This window comes from Solanum verrucosum, unplaced genomic scaffold, assembly GCF_900185275.1.
Source record: "Solanum verrucosum unplaced genomic scaffold, falcon-dt-bn FXZP01000163.1, whole genome shotgun sequence".
Taxonomy (NCBI): Eukaryota; Viridiplantae; Streptophyta; class Magnoliopsida; order Solanales; family Solanaceae; genus Solanum; species Solanum verrucosum.
The window spans coordinates 1,525,855-1,543,032 of record NW_026020379.1 but is presented as its reverse complement, the minus strand read 5'-3'; positions in this window follow the sequence as shown (position 1 = coordinate 1,543,032).

Below are 17,178 nucleotides of genomic sequence, written 5' to 3'. Positions count from 1 at the left end.
TCTTAATTACGAATTCGTGTGAACTCACTAGTTTAAGAATTCAAACGGTTAGCAACTTCTTAAGAAAGAAAGTGCACGCAGGCAAAATGATTAAATTTATACCTTGCTTTCGAATTCTTTAGGGGTGTCAAAATAAGCCCAAAATTTTTATAATTGGAATATGTAATATTTAGATCTAATAAGTTCATTAATTTAATATGAAGCGTGAATGGACATAGCCACAAATAATTCCCCTCAACGAAAGTGGTTAAGAACCTAAATGCTCTTTATTTTTATAAAGATATTGATTTGGTACGGTAATATTCACAATTTATTACCAAAATAAATAAATAATGAGGATTGTATTAAGTCTACCTCAGAAAAGTTTTCTAAAGGGCTCAAGTGTGTTTGGTACGAAGGAAACATTTTCTAGAAAATGTTGTTTAATTTGGAAAAACTATCTAACTAGACCTACTTCAGTACCATATATACTTATTTTACCTTTAGTTTTAAAAAAATTACACAGAATACCACTTTTAATATTTATACCATATATTTTAAAAGATTTAATCAGATACACAAATCACTTAAATATGATATTGAATAATTATCTTAAAATTTAAACTCTTTAATTAATGGTACATTAGCAATTCAAATTATTTTCTCTCACATTATCATTCTAGTCTACCTCTCACCCCCACCCCCACCCCCCACGTACTTCACAAACCTCTATCATCCTTCTCTTCCTTAATCCTCTCAAAACATGTATACATGCCCCAAATTCAAAACTAAATCTTGATAATCAGCATTATACATAGACATAAATTACTTTTTTTCTAGTTATTCTCATGTATTCCGATCATGTATTTGAGATAAAGTTCATATTATTGCAAGGTTTAATTTTATAAAGGCAAAAGTACTCATTACCCTCCTGAACTTGAAGCTTTTTATACGGTGTACACCTAAATTAAATTTCGTTTTAATTACCCCCGAACTTGTTTATTCCTCCGTCGCGTACACCTTTTTCGTCCACCTTCTCCTATTGTGACTACACGCGCGCGACAGCTGGCAAAACTGATGATGTGGATTTCCACCTGGATAAATAATAGCCACCTAGATAAATTAATATTGCAAAAAATAAATTTCTTAAATTTAAAATTCATTGTTTAAAAGTTATATTTGAATAAGGGCTTATTTCGCAGAACTCCTTTTGGATTTGAGTTTTTCTAGACGTGAAGTTGGTCGATTAAATTTCAAATTTGTCTGAAATTCTTACCAAGTAAGTGTTAATCTTTGTTTCCTTTACTTTTCATTTACATTTTACCCTATTTTTCGTTTAAAATATGCCAAATATTAAAATTCATTGTTTAAAACTTATTTTTGAATAAGGGCTGATTTCGCGGAACTCCTTGAATTTCAAATTTGTCGGAAATTCTTACCAAGTAAGTGTTAATCTTTGTTTCCTTTACTTTTCATTTACATTTTTCCTTATTTTTCGTTTAAAATATGCCAAATATTAAAGAAAAATGAAGATTTTACGTTTTTTTACCGTTGTAGCTTTGTGATGTGGCAAAAAATCACTTCCTCACGCGCCTAGTAGAGTGTGTTGTGAATTTCTACGCCAGGTGGACAAAAAAGGTGTACGCGACAGAGGAATAAACAAGTTCAGAAGGGGGGGGGATAGTTAAAATGAAATTTAGTTTAGGTGTACACCGTATAAAAAGCTTCAAGTTCTGGGGGTTAATGAGTACTTTTGCCATTTTATAAACTTTTACAAGTTTTACAATTCCGTTCGGAGATTACTCAGCATTATACAAAGAGATAAATTACTTTTTTTCTAGTTATTCTCATGTATTCCGATCATATATTTGAGATAAAGTTCATATTATTGCAAGGTTTATTTTATAAACTTTTACAAGTTTTACAATTCCGTTCGGAAGATTACTTAAAACAGATCATGCTAAAAATGAAAGGCACCAGAAATATATGATCTTTTATTTCATTTTATTAGCAAACATTACCACTAAGTTTGTTTATTTACTCGTCTAAGTCATGCTAAACTTGAAAAGTTCAAAAAGGAATTTCAATCCAGAAATAGGATCTATGAACTCAATTAACTTTGAGGAAAATCAGTCTAATTATGAGCCGAAACTATAAGATACAAAGGAAGAAATTGATGAAGAAGATGAAGTTTACAATTATAGTTTATGATTTCGTTATTTTAGGAAAACTTATTAGAGTTGATACGCAAGGATCCTGTAAAACTTGTCAGAGTTGATACACAAGGATCATGTAAAATTCGTTTGAATTGTTAATTATCCATCAATTAATCCTTTAATTAAGGAAATAAGTTACACCCGTTTAATTTAAAATAATAAATTGTGTATATCGACTTTTAAAACCGACGGATACATGTATCTCTCAAGTAACGATACATGTATCTCAAGGCCGAAATATTTGAAACTTTAAAATACAAAGAAATGAATGATAAAGAAGATGAAGTTAACAAGTACAAAACTACTATGGTTTATGATTTCATTATTTTAGGAAAACTTATTAGAGTTGATATGAAAGGATCCTATAAATCCTTTTGGGTTGTTAATTATTTATCAATTAATTATTTAATTTTGGAAATAAGTTACACCCATTTAATTCAAAATAATAAATCGTGTATCTCGACTTTTAAAATAGACGGATATATGTATCTCGCGAGTAATAATACATATATCTCAAGGCCGAAATATTTGAAACTTTAAGATACAAATGAAGGAGTTTATGAAGAAGATTTAGTTTACATATACAAAAATTACTATGGTTTATGATTTCGTTATTTTAGAATGTAACGACCTGTTTTCGTCGTTATAGAAAAGCCAATGGGGGGAAATTTGGGGCCGGAAAACTTTTTCGTAATATTTGGATTTTCTCAACCTAGTCCAGTTTTGGATGAAATCGAAGTCTTTGAGGTGTAGGGAAATCTGGTAACAATTAGGTGAATAATTTATGATTTTGATTGCATGAGTAGTTAGATAACTCATTAAAGAATCTGTAGGACTTTACGGAATTGAATTCGGGTGAGTAGAACTCCCGGAGTCGATCTTGGTGTAAAAGGCATTTTCTGAGAGTCGTTGGTTAGAGGTGTGTTGTTAAATGAGAATTTTGGAATTCTTGAATTAGCTCTCTGTCTCGCATGACCCGCATTGGCGTCGCTTTTTTGCCGCTTTGGCGGGGCCACTACTGCAGGGTGATGGCCGCTGTGGCAGGCTCGACTCGAATTAAAGTCGTTAATAAACCCCTAAACGATCTCATTATGCACTTTTCGATTTTTAGAGCTAAGGAATAAACCCCAGGCGACTCCTACTCGTTTTTCACCATTCTTGAGGCTAAATGTAAGCTTTTCACTCCCCGAATCCATTTTTCGATCCGTAGAACATAATAGAATGGGTGAATATTGACGGGAGAGGATTTTGTTATAGATTCTATGGTGGAAACAACCCTAATTTGGATAATTGGGATCATGGGTTTGATCTAGGGTTCATAGAATTATTCGTAATTCGAGTAATTAGTGATTGTTTATTGATTTTCATGTTTTTATGATCGTTTGTAGACCAAGAACAAGCGGAACGAATCCGGAAAGGAATGGATCAAGTTTCTTATTTCGAGATAAGTGATGGTTGTGATTCTATGATTCTGTGATGTATGCTTGTTCTTGCTTCATTATGACACTTGTATATTCTTGAATGTTGCAATATTGATCACACTTGTTGTAAATGAGTTAGAGGAATAATGAATGTCATTAAATCATGACTTAAATGTATGATCTTAATGAAATACTTGTGATTGTGATTATGGTGTGTGAATGGGATCGGTTGCCATGTTCAGCCATAACTAACTTGGATCGATTGCCACGTTTCAGCATAACTAACTTGGATCGGTTGGCACATTCCGACATAACTATGGGATCGGTTGCCACGTTTCGACATAATTATGGGATCGAATACCACGAACTGGTATGCTAACTGTTTGGGTTTGGGTTCCATGAGAGGGCCATTGAATTGAGTTCCATGAGAGGACTATTGGATTGTATTGTGTAACTACTTGTGATGAGTTCGTTCATATTTATTGATGATTGATATTTGAAGATGACATGTTTCTCTAAATTGATATAGCTGTGATATGTGAGAATCGTGAAGTTGTTCATTGTTCGTATGTGTTGATGATATTGTAAATGTTTGATATGTGCATGCGATTATATTGTTGTATTGACTAATGTATGTTACACTTAATGGGATAGTCGCGTGATCCTAACAGTACACTGTGGTTTTTTACTGATACTGCACTTGCTCTTTCTTTATTGAGTACATGGCATCTTCAAGTGGCTATTGATAGACCTTAGCTAGGTGACTATTGAGCGTGACCGGATTCAAGGGTGAGCCAGTTCTTTCAGGCTGCCATGGATCTCTTTTATTTAAGTTCATTCTTTTCGGACTCAGACTATTGGTTTAAGTTGTTGTTTAGTTTTAGGGTTGTACCCCTTGTTCTTAGACTTGTCGTTAGTAGAGTTTTGGTACATTGACTTTCAGGTTCTATGGGTTGAATTTCCGCATTATTAGTTATTATTGTTAGACTTTTGTTAGAGTTTATGGAACTCTATTTTTATTTTCTTAGTGTTGACTTAAATGCCTTAGTTTTTGGTTTAGTTGCTTGGTTAGGGTTGTTGTAGTAGTTCTCCCACCGGAGGGTTAGTGTGGGTGCCAATAACGACGGTCTGGGTTGTGACAAAGTTGATATTAGAGCCTAGGTTCGTTGATCTCATTGTACCAAAACGAGTCTAGTAGAGTCTTGCGAAACAGTACGAAAATGTCCGTACTTTTCTTCAAGAGGTTATAGGACTGTAGGAAAAACTCACTTCTTTCTACTCCTTCATGCTATGACTTGAATCCAATTGGTATATGGTGATACAAATTGGAATCTTTCCTCCTTCACTCTATGGTCTGAACTAGAGCAACAAAAGTGGTTACCATTAGTCAAAGATTGATGCGGTTAAGAATTGGGTTCGACCAAGTCTATGATTGAAATTAACAGTTTTGTGGGGCTCACTAGCTACTATTGTCTCTTGTGATATGAGTTGAGTCCAATTGGTATCTCCCGATTCCAATTGATATCTCAACGAAGTGAACTAGACGTCGTGGTCACGACTAAAGGGCCACAAGCAAAGCAAATTGGAAAATAAGAAGGTTTCAATTAGTATCTGGCCCTAGGGGTGGTGAGAATGCATGGATGAATAGGAATGGTCATCCATAGAGCGAAATAATTAATTAAGAATTTGGACTTATCTGTAAATTGTATCTTGGAAACTTTGAATGCGTGCTTTGGGTTGTCTGAATTAACTGCAATGTGAAGTTGTAATTGCTTTAATGGGATGATGTGGTTAGGTGCACAATAAAGGGTGTCTGAACTTTGATATGTACAATATGTTGGCCTGGTCATTGAAGTTATGCAAGTTGTAAATACTAGAGTATCGTGAAACTCGTTGCGAAAGGAAGATATTGACTAAGGATCATGTGAGTGTCTGGGTGTATCTTGGGGATGTGTAAGTTGTGGTGCTGAATTAACAAGAATGAATTGGTTTGTATATCATCGGATTGACTGGGGGTAGACAACGATTATCCTAGTTATGAGGATTATTCTAAAATTGCTAAGTAAAGCTGGAAACCTTTGTGGAATTTGGGAAAGAAAAGAAACTCATAAAAATTGTTAGCAGGGATTCTGTTTCTGTTATGGCCGCTGGGGCGGAATTTTCCCGCCAAGGCGAGACCGCCAGTGAGTGATTTCTCCCACCAGAGCGGGACAGGGCGAGACAAAATCTCAGCCCAGTCTCTCCTGTTTTTCCTAGTCACAATTTCAGAACTTGAATTATACCCAAATTAACCCCCGCGAGCTAGTTCAGTGTTCAGCAATTGAATATAAGTTATAAGGTGTGTTAAAATTGTGGAGAATTTGGGCATATGAGGAGGAAATCAACGAGGCCATGGAGGCCGGGGAAATGGTAATGCAGGTAGAGGAGTAGTGCAACCAGGCAATGAGGTTGCCCGTCAAGAGGACATGGCTTGTTTTATGTTTTTCCGGGTAAGACCTGAGGGTGTGATGTAGTGGTCACAAGAGCTACTCTTGTCTGTGCCCGAATAACTATTGTTTTGTTTGATCCGGGTTCTACTTATTCGTATGTGTCAGTTCAATTGCCTTGGGATTTGATGTGGTTTGTGATATACTTGATGCCCCCATCCATATTTCTACCCCAGTTGAAGAGTCAGTCATAGTCACCCATGTATATCATGTTGTCATGTTGTTTTTATGGATTTTCCAGAGTTGAGTTGATTTGGTTATGCTGGATATGACTGACTTGATATAATCTTAGGCATGACTTGGTTGTCCCCCTATTATACCGGGCTTAATTGTAATACTAAGTCGGTAACTCTAGAGATCCCGGGTAGGGAAAAGTTAGAGTGGGAAGGGGGTACAAGCGTAAGTCAGCTAAGGTCCTATCTTTCATGCGGGGTAGGAAACTGGTGGGGCAGGATTGTTTGACGTAATTGGCTCATATTCGGGATGTTGAGGTCGAATCCCTCTCTATTGAGTCTATTCATGTGGTGTCAGAATTGAGAGAGCTTACAGCTCAAATCCAAGGGTTTCTTGATAACGATTTCATCCGTCCTAGTGTTTCCCCATATGGTGCTCATGTCTTGTTTGTTAAGAAGAAAGAGGGTAGTATGAGGACTAGTGATTTTATCTTAAGCCATAAAAGAGTGGATTGATACTGGAATGACAAGCTTATGGATAAAGAAAGTTCCATTGAGTATACTTGAGTTTTAGGTGTCATGTTGATGAAAAGGTTGACTTCATAGTGATAGTCAGGGCTAACTGAGCGTAATGGTAATAAGAGTTCGCGATGTATTGTGATGGGATGAAACTATATAATGAGATTATTGATTAAGCGAATTTTGTATAGTAATTACGACTTGCGAGTACCTAAGGTTGTGGTTTTATAATATTGGGTGAGTAATGTGGTTGTATGGAAAGTTTTAAGAGATGGTGGGACACCACTTGAATAGAATTTAAAAGAGCTATAGTGGGATGTAGTACAACCTTTAGAGAGAGGCGAGAGCAAAAATCTTTTATTGGATTCTTAAGGCTAAAGAGGTATCTTCAGAGGGGTAGATAATTGGGTTCATAGACGCGTGATTTCATTGTTTTGATGTGGCAATGGTAATAGTGTCATGGGTCCATCAGACAGGTTAAAAACTATTGAAAAAGACTTGAGAAAGGATTGTGCAGACATTAAGCTTGAGCGTGATGATAAGTGCTTTGTTTTTGTTTTTGAGTTTAGCAATGAGTACGATTGAATTGTTGGCGAAAGATGTTGTAAGATCGATGGAGATGCGATCGATTATAAGCGGAGATCTGTGATTTCATAAAAATCTTCAAGGTACAAGCTAATGTTGATAGAGAAAGAGATTGTGTTATATGGTGGAAATTATAATTCAGATTTTTCATTGTGTGTCTACCTTCGTGGTGATGTATTTTGTCAAGGTATGAATTACAAGGTGAGAAATGATCAATTGTATACGGTATTGAGCATGTGAAAGGACTTACACTTGGGGTGAGTCGTAAGTTTACTACTATAGATTGTTATGTACATAAGAAATGTTTCATTTTTTTTAAAGTATTGGTTTATAATAAGGTAAAAGGTCGTAGTGTTTATGATTGTTATTAGTGTTATGAGTATGATTCACTAGATATGCTCTAGTGTGTTTTCACTTTTGTGGGTGGATCACTAGTGGTGGATCAAGGGTACCAAATCTTGCGATGTTCTCTTGGTTGAGCGGGAAGTTTGGGAAGATTTGGTTATTTCGAATGACATAATTGGTGTTGTCTTGGAGTTATTAAAGTATTTTAGTGGTTCTACGTGTACCACTTTGCTTATGAGAATTTATAGAAGAGCTACCATGCATATTTGTAACGTCCGACAACTTTAATACTCCTCTAGTCGTCGAGGTCATGTATCGATTATGTGTGATTGAATGTGGGGATCATTGGGTCCAATTCTACTGTTCTTAAGAGGTGATATACAATTACTAAATCTAGCATTTCGATATTGTTGTTTGAGGGGTTGTATGCTTGGACATATCCCTCGATAAGTATCTGATTTCTAAAGATCAAATTTGTTATAACTTAAGCTCATGGGAATTTATGTTGTGGGATGGAGATATTGTTAAGAACTATGATTGTTTGGGTATTATGAGTGTGTGTTGGTAGATTCAGGGTTACTCCTATTTGTAGCGAGTATTGACTTGGAGTTTTATCATGCTTAAGTGCTAAAGGATTCGTCCGGATGATTGTGTAAAGGTCCTTGATAACATGTTGTAGACGTGTGTACGATCAACTTTGATAGTTGTTGGGAATCACTTCTGTGGTAGTTAATTTTAAATACAACAATAATTATTACTCGAGTATTGTGATGACTTCATTAAGGCATTGTATGGATGGATATGTAGGTATTAAATTAGTTGGTTTGGGGACGAAGACTATATCATAAAGTAAGACTCAGTTGTGTTAGACAAGACCTTCTGTATGAAGAAGAACCGGTTGAAATTCGTGATCGCGATGTCCGGAAGCTAATGACATGCTAGACAAGTATCCACTGTTGTTCAACGATTCATATACTACTCTATTCTTGCTTTAGCCATTTTTTCCTAGTTTGTCACTCGGGGACGAGTAATGGGTAAATTGGTATCTATTGTAATGACATGTTCCCGTCGTTACAGAAAAGCCAATGGGAAAAATTTGGGGCTGGAAAACTTTTTCGTAATAGTTGGATTTTCCCAACCTAGTTCAGCTTTGGATGAAATTGGAGTCTTTGAGGTGTAGAGAAATCTGGTAGCAATCGGGTGAATCATTTATGATTTTGATTATATGAGTAGTTAGATAACTCGTTAAAGAATCCATACGACTTTACGGAATTGAATTCGGGTGAGTAGAACTCCCGAAATCGATCTTGGCGTAAAGGGTATTTTCTGAGTGTCGTTGGTTAGAGTTGTGTTGTGAAATGAGAGTTTTGGAATTCTTGAATTAGCTCTCTGTCTCGCTTGATCCACATTGGTGCCATTTTTTTGCCGCTTTGGCGGGGCCCCTACAGCGGGGTGATAGCCGCTGTAGCGGGCTCAACATGAATTAAAGTCGTTAATAAACCCCTAAATGACCTCATTATGCACTTTTCAATTTTTAGAGCTAAGGAACGAACCCTAGGCGACTCCTACTCGTTTTTCACCATTCTTGAGGCTAAAGGTAATCTTATCACTCCCCAAATCCATTTTTCAATTCGTAGAACGTAATAGAATGGGTGAATATTGATGGGGGAGGATTTTGTTATAGATTCTATGGTGGAAACAACCCTAATTTGGATAATTGGGATCATGAGTTTGATCTAGGATTCATAAAATTGTTAGTAATTCAGTTAATTGGTGATTGTTTATTGATTCTCGTGTTATTATGATCGTTTGTAGACCAAGAACCAGCGAAACGAATTCGGAAAGGGAAAGATAGGGTTTCAAGCTTGTTTCGAAGTAGGTGATGGTTGTGATTCTATGATTATGTGATGTATGCTTGTTCTTGCTTCATTATGATGCTTGTATATGTATGAATGTTGCAATGTTGATCACACTTGTTGTAAATGAGTTAGAGGAATGATGAATGCCATGAAATCATGACTTAAGTGTATGATCTTGATGATATACGTGTTATTGTGATTGTAGTGTGTGAATGGGATTGGTTGCCACGTTCCGGCATAACTAACTTGGATCGGTTGCCACGTTCTGGCATAACTAACTTGAATCGGTTGCCACGCTCCGATATATCTAACTTGGATCAATTGTCACGTTCCGACATAACTATGAGATCGGTTGCCCCGTTCCGGCATAATTATGGGATCGGATACCACGAACCAGTATGCTAACTGTTTGAGTTTGGGTTCCATGAGAGGGCCATTGAATTGGGTTCCGTGAGAGGATCATTGAATTGTGTTATGCATCTACCTGTGATGAGTTCGTTCATATCTAATGATGATTGATATTGAAAGACGGTAATTTGCTCTAAATTGATATAACTGTGATATGTGAGAATCATGAAGTTGTTCATTGTTCGTATATGTTGATGATATTGCATATGTTCGATATGTGCATGTGATTATATTGTTGTATTGACTAGTGTATATTACACTCAATGGCATAGCCGCGTGATCCTACCAGTACACTGTGGTTTTGTACTGATATTTCACTTGCTCTTTCTTTGTTGAGTACACGTGTCATCTTTTGGTGGCTATTGATAGACATCAACTAGGTGACTATTGAGCGTGACCAGATTCAAGGGTGAACTAGTTCTTTCAGGCTGCCATAGATCTCTCTTGTTTAAGTCCATTCTTTTCGGACTCAGACTATTGGTTTAAGTTGTTGTTTAGTTTCGGGGTTGTACCCCTTGTTCTTAGACTTGTCGTTAGTAGAGTTTTGGTACATTGACTTTTAGGTTCTACGGGAACTCTATTTTTATTTCCTTAGTGTTGACTTAAATGCCTTAGTTTTTGGTTTAGTTGCTTGGTTAGGGTTGTAGTAGTGGTTCTCGCGCCGAAGGGTAGTGTGGGTGCCAATCACGACGATTTGGGTCGTGACATAGAAAAACTTATTAGAGTTAATGCACAAGGATCCTGTATGATTTCGTTATCTTAGGAAAACCTATTAAAGTTGATATACAAGGATCTTGTATGATTTCGTTATCTTAGAAAAACTTATTAGAGTTGATACACAAGGATCCTGTAAAATCCATTTAGGTTGTTAATTATTCATCAGTTAATCCTTTAATTAAGAAAACAAGTTACACTCCTTTAATTCAAAGTAATAAATCGTATATCTCGACTTTTAAAATCGATGCATGTATCTCGCGAGTAATGATACATATATCTCAAGGCCATAATATAATCTTGAAAGTAATATTACAAATTATCGTGAATCCTAGTAACTAGAATCTAAAGTAGTAGGATTTATGTAGTTTTTGCCTTTTAATTTTTTCATGTTTGGTCGGTCAATATTTTTGAAAAATACGTTCTCTAAGAAAACAAGCTTCTTGAAAATGAATCCCTTAATCAAAACAGGGATAACAAGTTACATAGGTGACATTGCAAATTTATTATCTTCTTTCCAACACCCCAACCACCTTAACTTGATCATCCCAACTCCCGCCACCCCCAAACCACCACTCCCCACCCTGTCCACTCACATAGTATTTTGTATATGTCGGATTACTTTATTATTGGCTTGAACAAAAATGGAATAAAATGATTTGGGCTAAAAATTAGAAATAAATATATAGAGGCAAAGTCTCAAAATAGAACTCCGATTTGCTTTCTCGTATTTGTTGGACATAGATGAAACAGATGGAACCAAAACCCCACTTCAATGATACATAAACCCAAAAAAAAAGTATCACCACACGAAGGAGAAATTAAATCTAATCTCAATTTCACTGTTGTTACACCTTGGCCCACCATAGATGCTCAATATAAGTTACTATATGTAGGTGGTTGTATGCTTTATCAGAACCAATATTACTGATTCAGTTAAAATAACTCTTTCTGTCATGATGATAATTGAGATTCTGAACTTCTATTCTCTCTAATCTTTCATTTGTAATTCTTGAACTTCTATTATAGTCATTTTCAGACCAAATTTTGTTTCTTATTTATTAAACTTACAATGTTGAAATTACTATCTATTTCTATAAGTGTATAATTGTTAATTTGCTCATTTACAAGAGATAGTTTCTATGTACACAATCCAATAGAATTTATAATGAGCTAGCACTTCTTCAAGTATATTAACTTCTTTTTCGAGTGGACTTTTTCTTAGTGATTTTTGATACTATTAGAGTAATGAGTTATTGTCAAGAGGTGTAGAAAATTCGATATGTTTGGGGTTGTGTTACATGTATCAAGAAAGGTGGACAGTGAATGCAACAGATTGGAAGTTACTAAATTTTTATTTTTCTTGAAAAAATATACTTGATAGTAGTGAAGTAGTTTTATGTTTTATTTATTTCTTGGAGAATGACAAGAATCACTTCCAAATATTTGTTGTTATAATAGTATAGTCTTTTTAAGATGTAACTGTATTCTCACTATGCCTTTGTTTTTTAGTTTTTTTGTTGGTCAAGGTTAATTTTTCTATCCTTCCTAGAAAGCAATGAAAGCTATTTCATTAGAAAGGATAGAAGATTTGACCTTGAACAACAAAAAAACAAAAACACAAAGGCATAGTGGGAATACAGTTAAATCTTAAAGCACTTATACTATGGTAACAACAAATATTTGAAAGTAATACTTGACATTCTCTAAGAAAGAAATAAAACTTAAAAATTAAAACTATTTCACTACTAACATGTATTTTTTTATGCAACCTTAGGTAGAACACTGGAGTTGAAAATAAAGAAATAATATTGTCTTTGTAAGCACATGTGTGTAACTATTCACTCGAAGTTGTTCAGCAAATTGTATTTTGCAATCCTTATTGGTTGGTGCTCCGGCACCGAAAGACGAAGGCGACATATATACTTCCTACTCCTCTGAAAATGTTGACACTGTTTGAGAGAGATTGAGTTAAGTTTGTCATTCTAAAGCCTCAATCAAATACTTTTATCATTTTCTTCCTCTCTATTTCCTCTCCTATTTATTATATTCCCTAATTGAATAAAGACAAATCACCATTTAATTTAAAATTGCGGCACCATCAATGAATAAAAAATGTATCTTTCATGTACTTATAAATTTCATTAATGATCTTCATTGATTATGGTGTGGTCTTAAATCAAATGGTAAATTGTCTTTATTCAATTTCGGAATAGAAGAAAGAGGAGAGAAAATAAATTTGGAAAAGCGAAAGAAAGAAAATGGTAAAAGCATTTGATTGAGGTTTTAAAATGAAAGACTTAACTTAGTCTCTCTCAGTCGTGTTGACCCTTTCGGAGGAGTAGGAGCTACATTGTCGTCATCTTCTGATGTCGGAGCACCGACCAATAAGGATCGCAAAATGCAATTTGTTGAACAACTTGTACTTGATCTCCGCAACCCTAATCTTCATGAAAACACTTCTCTAAAACTTTCAAAGGTTTATTCTTCTCATTTAGAGGCTTACCTTTGTGTTTCGTTTACTTTCATATCATTTTATTATTTGTCTTGATTCTTTGTGGCAAGATTCTGTATAATTTCAATTCTTGAATATGGTGAATTTAGGTGAAATTGAGGGTTTTGATGACTATTTAGCGCTATTCACGCTAAGGTTGCATAACTGATTAACTAAAACAACATCAGTATTCTACTTGATAAAACTGGACTAATGAAACTTTTTAACTCTAGCATCTCCGATCCCTTGGGAATCATAACTATAATTTCTTCATATTGAACAATGGTTCAATATATATGATGTCGTTTTTCACTGTAACAATACAACTTACCAAGTTTAGCTACATTTAGCAAAATAACTTTGCACTAACATGTAACATTCTCATGTATATGTGAGAAAGATCATAGTTTAGCTATATTTATTATATGCCTTCGAACAATATTGATCATGTTTCAAACTTGTATCAAGGTAGAATCAAACATTGATTCATACTGAACTAACAATAATAAATAGTCTATGTACAATATGTGCCTAATTGAAGATTTTTGGTATAATAAGTGCATAAGACCATCCCATGAATCAAACTTATTATATCTAAACAACATATCATCGAATGTGCTTTACATTTAATTTGCCTCTACTCTGGCATAGACCAACATTTTGTCTCAACATAAATATTCAGCACGGACCCAAGTCCCAACCTAAATGTCATGTAGATTATGTCTTGCTATCGGATTTCCATTGTCTAGTCGTATAAGATCAACAAATTTTCTATACAAATAACAAAAAAGAGGATAGCATGTGAGTATCAACTTAATTAACTTTAGACTAGTCGACTCTTTAGTTTGATTAATGGAAATCCTTTATTTACCCAAAAAGAAAGAAGGAATAATATTTTTGTCAAACACATTTGAGATATTGTTCCACTGCGTTTGACACAATGTGTGTTAGAAAGAAGCGAGTAGTTATTGCCTGTCAATCTTTTAGGCGCCTCTCTAACAATGTTAATTCTTTTGGAGTCATTGCTAAACAACACAGTGCAAAGTGTTAAAAACAAAAACAAAAACAATGCAGTACTAGTAAGACCAAATTAAAAAAGGAATGAGGAATTGAGAAGCCATAATTTTATTTTTGTAGGCAAAGCAAACAACAACATTTATTTAGAGGTGAGTATTAGGAAAAGATGTAAAACATTCCAAGGGCCTTCCTGTCAAATCTCATTGACGGGAAGTTCCTTACATTCCTCTTATTAATAGTAGTAGTGTTGAGTGAGTTTCATCATTAGCTAATTCGAGAGATGAAAGCAACCTAGTATAAAACATTCAGTTGGTTTAATTAATATTGTGTAGTAGTAAATTTAATATGCAGTTACCTATCATATTGTTTCTTTTTAGAAATAACTCACAGTTTTTAGTCCAAATTAACAACATATAAGAATACATGAAAGAATTACAAGAGACAAAGACTGCAAAAATATTTGTTAAAAAGGCTGCGAAAAGTATTACGTTCCTTTCAATATCATTTAATAGGAATTTTGATTTAAGTTTTCTTCTTACGACTTGAAGGTCCCTTTTTGGCGAGTCAATTTTGTAGGTTTCTTCCTTATGTGCCAGATGTTGGCATTATCACTGTGACATATATTGACGCTAATTCAACAGAAGGCCTAAATAAAATCGAACTCTCTAATAGCCTTCTTCTACATATTCTTCTATTGTCATACTACTATTCTTAATTTACCCATTAAGAAATCGAGCTCTTCAATAATTTTAAGACAAAAATAACACAAATCAAAATCATCAGCAAGAACAAATATAATGAAATGAAAAAGACAAAACGAACCCATATATCAACGTCTCAACTAAAAGACTCTCTCCGTACAAGATTTAGAATTGCCTTAACATGGTATGCCAATAAAGTAATAAATTAATATTTTAGGTATATTATCTTCTCAGTACTACCCCCTTATTTGATTTCAATGGTGCGTTAGCAAATTGATTTACATATCCACACATAAGACTAAAAAATAAAAGAAAATATTGATTTTAGAAATTTAAGTCAGTCCACGTTACCATTAAAAATCCAAAATCGAGTTTCACAAAGAAAGGGAAAAAACCAACTATTTTCTTTGACCCCTTTGGTCACTGCAATTTGCAAACCCAATCAAATATCAAAACTTTGACAATCATCCACAATGTATAAACCTTAATCAAAAGCTTTAAGTACCTCAAACAATAAATGCAAATTAGATATCGTTTCAAACCCAAAATGGTAAAAGAAAATTGAATGCAAATCATAACAACTAATCAACATATACCTGAAAATTGCAGGAACAATTGGAGAAGAAGCTTGGAAATTTAATGTGAAAAGAAAGCATTGTGAGAGATCCTTTAGACTAATGGCGTTAAAGCGTTTTTACTGCCTGCAATACCACGTATAAATGGCTGAGGGCTTTCAGAAAAATATTTCGTCACCTGCACATTAGTGTACAATAAACGTGTTTATCAAATTTGTCTGAAATTCATAGCATGAGAATAAAGAGTGAGAGGAATGGAATACCTTCTCATAGCCCCCATGTCATGTGTTGTAGTTAGATTCTATAAACTTCTTTGTGCACTTCCCGATTGATTTGAATTTGAGAGAGGAATAAAATCTACAATTGTAATGGAATACTTCTCAAAATACCTGTAGACATGCAGTGATAGTATCAAATGAGTGCCACATTAAGGGGGTCAAATCCTGGAAAAGTTCCCTCTTCTGGAAAAGGAAAACAAAGGCAATAAGTAATGATACTCAACCCTTATTGACTTTGTTTTCCTCTTTTCCAGAAGAGGGAACTTTTCCAGGAATTGACTCCCTTATTATGGCACTCATTTGGTACTATCACTGCATTCATACAGATATTTTGAGAAGTGTTTTAGTATTATTCTAGAGTTTATTCGTCTCGCAGATGCACATGATTGCTAAGGTATCACCCCACACTGCAATTTCAGTATTTCTTATGTCTGTTCAAACACACATTTCTTCAAGGATTACTGATTACCCTTGCTTCACACTGCACCATTAAAAGCTAGGAATATAAGGAAGCATTTCTACCTTTTACGACAAAGCTATTAAGGAAACATCTTAATGACGTATCAATTAGGCTTACTAAGGAATTCAAATGGTTAAAATTGAAATGTCCTGTAGAGTCCTAGTTTTTTTCTGTTTCATCTTGTAGAGTCTTAGGATGATATTTACAAGATATTCAATAAATGCCGATGAAAGAATAACTGATTTTAATAAGAAAAAACAACACAATGCAAAGTGTAAGAAGCAAAAACAATGCAATGCTAATTTTAGTAAGCAGAAACAATACAGTAGTACAAAGACCCAAAAAATAAAGTGGAAATTGAGAAAGCATAACTAAGAAAAGCCATAAAAAAGAGGAAAAGACAATGTAATAGCTCATATACCAAATCTCATAAAGAGGTGTGCACCACATTGTGTTGATTTTCCTTTCACCAAAACAGTTGCAGCTACCGTGTTCATATAGGTATATATCTCTATATCTCTTGATTGTTATCGAAAACTGAAGAAATACCATGAGTGAAAAAAAAAGAACTGAGCGGATAGAGCCCTACAGATTACAATAGAACTTAACAGTGCTAGTATGACCAAAAAAGAAAAGAGGAATTGAGAAGCCATGATTTTTTTTAATGCATGCAAAGAAAATATTGATTAATGAGGATGTGAGTTGAGAGAGAAAACACAACAATATCGCAAATCAACTTTTGTTACCCTACGACAAAAAATAGGGAACAACGACATTTATTTAGAGATGAATATTAGGAAAAGATGTAAAAAATTCCAAGGCCTTCCTATCAATTCGCATCAACGGGAAGCTTTTGAGATGAGTATGCAATAAAAAATTCCAAGGGCCTTCCCTTCAATTCTCATTAACGGAAAGTTCCTCAAATTTCTTCTTATTTATAGCTGTGTC